This window comes from Chlamydotis macqueenii, chromosome 2 (assembly GCF_036417535.1).
Source record: "Chlamydotis macqueenii isolate bChlMac1 chromosome 2, bChlMac1.mat, whole genome shotgun sequence".
Classification (NCBI taxonomy): Eukaryota; Metazoa; Chordata; class Aves; order Otidiformes; family Otididae; genus Chlamydotis; species Chlamydotis macqueenii.
The window spans coordinates 138,402,093-138,406,290 of record NC_141557.1 but is presented as its reverse complement, the minus strand read 5'-3'; the positions used below and the strand labels follow the sequence as shown (position 1 = coordinate 138,406,290).

The 4,198-nt window shown below is 42.4% G+C and overlaps 1 long non-coding RNA gene across 1 annotated transcript; it reads left to right on the top strand.

Annotated features, from left to right (window-relative positions):
• Window positions 1-401: 401 nt before the first annotated feature.
• LOC147601836 (uncharacterized) lies at window positions 402-3,847 on the top strand. Its single transcript, XR_015257723.1, has 3 exons — window positions 402-459; window positions 797-853; window positions 2,126-3,847. It is a non-coding gene; the product is annotated as an uncharacterized LOC147601836 (long non-coding RNA).
• The last annotated feature ends 351 nt before the right edge of the window (window positions 3,848-4,198 follow it).

Here is a 4,198-nt window from a genome sequence, read left to right as displayed (position 1 = left end):
TGTGACACAAGGAGCAGAACAGGAAATCTGGGGAAAGTGTTCTTAGAAAGATGAAATGTAGAAAGAAATGTAACAGCTGACAGAGGAAAAGCAACTACTGAAGTGAGCCTCAAAGAAAGAACCAAGAAGAAAGTTAAAAGGTGTCCAGAAGAAAGAAGCAGTCAACACTTTGAACGTAAAGGAGTTGGATCCACATGGGTCCCTGCAGGTGACCACTTCCAGGCCCCCAAGACCCCCAGGATGTTTGAGTAAGAGATTGGTGAGATCTGCTACAAAACAGTGCTTGTCTTTTTATAGTAGTGGATGTATCTTGTAAAATTAATCTGTTTCTTGTGAAGTTAATCTGTCTCTATCTCAGGCATGAAGTGTCCACTATGCAGATTTACTACTTTAGCAACAAGGGCTGATTCTGCTCTCAAAACTACCTGAGTCTGTGGAAAAATACAAAGTCAAAACAGAGTAAGTCATCTCAGAACCTGTGCTGCATCAGCTCTACTAACTTTTGTGAAATAAAGAGGATTTTGAAAGGGGCATGAGTTTTCAGCACAGAATGTGTTCATTTCAACTGACATATGGGGAATGGACAGTTTATACCAATAAAGTACTTGTTAACTTATTGATTGCACAAATTAATTATTGCATGCTCTTATATTTAATTATTTTCTGTCTGCTATCAGTTTTACAGTTTCTGATTTACTGTTGTGGTTCTGTCCCTTCTTAAATACATTTGATATTATATCCATTATTTTGTCTTTTTCTGTTTTTTAACTCATTAACTTTCTGTTTTGTCTTTTAGACCAATTTCTTCCTGGGATTGTCCAGCATTGGTTTTCTGCAAGTTTTGCATTTGAAGGTAATTTATGGCTTTCATAGTAAAAGTTCAGTTGCATTGCTGAAAAAAAGGCCTTGTTATATAAGAACAAAAATTGACTGATATGCTAACCCTTTTTTTTCCCCCTCACTTTGGTTATTAAACAAGTCTTCTGGGGGTTATACAAGTTCAGAGATTCTTGAACTTCTGCCAGAACTGTGGTATACTTCCAGTGGGTATATATAACTCTTTAACGCCTAGAATGCAGCTGGGTATGTTGGGTTTACAGATACCCAGAGTCTAATGCACGTTATCTGCTCCAAAACTGATTCGCTCTTTTGCCGTAACTCTTACTGGATTGTTATACAATAAAGAGCCAGGTGCCAACAATCTCAGCAACGATGCCCCAGCTAAATCTGCTTTAGATGAAAGTGCACCTGCCAGAAGTATTTCCCAGGACATGCAATCATTTAGTCTACAAATTCAAATAATGCTTATTCTCTTGGTGAAATTATGCCTAGAAGTCTAGTCAGATACATAAAGAAAACTTGGTAGGTATGCCAAAAAATGAATAAATCAGAGTCTGATTACTGATACAGATTTTACAGCCCTGGAGCTCCATGAATTCCAGTGGAGTTACTTCAAATTTATATCATTTAAGCATGAAAAGGCTTGGAATTGCTTGTAAGAATTTTCTATTATTCTCTGGAAAAATATTTACAAAGGTGTGTTCTCCTGCAATTTTATTGAATCATGTGCAGTAGTAATGGGCATGTGGCTTCTGTGCCTGCTCTGAACCCTAGTTTTCAGATTTTGGGGCTGGATAACTTTCTAACTGTGGACTACTTCAAAGCTCACTGAGTGAAAGGCTGTCTGCACTGCAGGGGGAATTTATTGCCTTTAATGGATGTAGAATTTCCCACTGACTTTGCTGTGTAACAACAACACAGGGTACCAAGTCACTGAAGGTAGTCTACCTTTTGTTAGAGCTTTTGTTGAATAGTTACAACTTAGGCCTGGAAAGGCTAAATACTTCTTTCTGTAAACTAGTGTAAATCTAACCTTATTCCTCAGAAATCACCCTCTTGAAGAGCCTGTTTGCTTCCATCAAATATGGTAAGAGTTAATCTGAATTTAGGTGGTGAAAGTACAAACCGTGTTAAAATCAACTGGGAGAGTAGATGCCTTACAGAATTAAGGAGCACGGAGAACTTTGTTTGCAGATCTGTTCAAATCCAGATTCTGGATGACTGAAAGTTATTATTGTCATATAGCCATGAAACATTAGATCATCTTATGTCACTTCCTCCACAGGCTTATGCTAACCAGAGCTGTCTAATTAGGACTCCTGCTGGGATGTCCAAGAGAAGAGAAAGACTGGCTGGCAGACAGACTGGTTTAACTTCTCAAGCCTTATTGCCATCATGATGTCCGTGATTAAAAGTATATTTGTAGACTACTGTGGGGAACCCTTCTCTGCCTTAGCCCACACTGTAGAGGAAGGCTGTGCCCCTCTCACAAGGCAGTCCTTTTCTGTCTGACTTTGATGGTTTTGCTTTTCAGCTGAAAGCCAGTTTTATGCTGTGTGCACAGTAGGTGATAATAGGTCTTCTTGAATGGTCTTAAGTTATCTAATGGCATAATTAGGAATTTTAATTCAGAGATTATCCCAGTTCAAACTTCAGATAATTTTAACATTTCCTTTTTCAAACCATTACAGAGTCTTCAAAAGTCTCTGCTTGCTTCATTACAAGGAAAATTTCTGTGTGAGGATGAAGTAACGACATATTTTTAGAAGTTGTGAACACAGCTTTTGAATAAGAGAGAATATAGGTATAATAGTAAATGTTTCCGTGATCATAAAGAACTAATTAAAACAAATGAATAAATGGGTTTACTCACATAATTTTTAAGTGAGTGTAGTGTTGCTTGCTGTGATAGCTGGCAGCAACTGTGCTCTAGAAACATGCAGGCTCTTCTGTGGAAGAGTTGGACCAGTCCGGCTTCTAATTAGTCTTATCTTGGGTTCTTCTTTGTTTCCAACATCTGTTTGTGTGAAACACAACTGTTGCTTTTCATCTTGTGTTGATTTTGTTTAGTGGAGGGGCTACGGTGGCAGCTACTGAAAGAAGCTGCTGGAAATTTCCCCTTTGTCTGGTGGACTCGGCCAGGCCTAGGGCGGACCCACTGCTGGCCAGGGCCCAGCCAATTGGTGATGGAATGTTCCCTGATAATGCCTCTGCGATAACGTATTTAAGAAGGGGAAAAATAAGTAAAAAAAAAGGAAGATGATGCGAAGAAGCTGAGTGGGGGCAGAGAGGGGGAGGCATGAGCCTTGTGAGCCTTGCAGGCCTCACCCTCTGGCCTCCTGCTGGGCGGCCGACTGGGCCCGGCTTGGCCTGGCCTGGCTGCAAGAAGTGGAGAGGAGAGGAGATGTGAAGAGAACCTGAGCGGATTGTTAAGAATTTCTTGTGAGAGGAACGGCTGCAGGCACCAAGGTCAGTGAAGAAGGAGGGGGAGGAGTAATGCGGCTCCTGGCCAGAAATCCCCTGCAGCCTGTGGCGATGACCATGGTGAAGCAGGTTGTCCCCCTGCAGCCCATGGAGGCCCATGGAGGGGCAGAGATCCACCTGCAGCCCGTGGAGGACCTCACACCGGGGCAGGCGAATGCCTGAAGGAGGCTGTGGCCCATGGAAGGCCTGCTGGGGCAGCCGTTCTGGAGGGACTGCACCCTGTGCAAAAACAACTCATGCTGGAGCAGTTTCACAAAGGACTGCAGCCCATGGGAGGGACCCCATGATGGAGCAGGGGAGGAACGTGAAGAGTTCTTCCCCTGATGATGAAGCAGCGGCGTAAAGCAACATGTGATGAACTGACTGTAATCCCCATTCCCTCTTCCCCCCTGTGCCACTCGGGGCAGGGGAAGGAGGTAGAGATAATTTAAAATAAAGTTAATCCTGGAAAGAGGGATGGGTGAAGGGGAAGTTACTTTGTTCTCTGTCTCATTATCCTGCTTTGCTTTTAATAATAAATAAATTGTTTTCCCCAAGTTGAGTCTGTTTTGCCCGTTATGGTAACTTTAAGGATCTCTCCCTGTCCTTATCTCAAACCTTGAGCCTTTTTTGTTATATTATCTCTCCCTATTCCCTCAGAGGGTGGGGGGAGTGAGAGAGACACTGTGTCGCTTGCTCCTGAGCGGGGCTAAACTATGACACATCTTCAGACAAAAGAATGAAAAGTACTTAGTCCGGTCATTCCTATCCCATGGTTCAGGGACCGCAGAGCATGTTAATATCTCTGATGCATGGAAATGAGTTGAATGGCGAAAATTGTAGACACTCTTATGGTCTGTGAAAAGCTTTGAGGGGTGACTGTGCTCTGTGAATC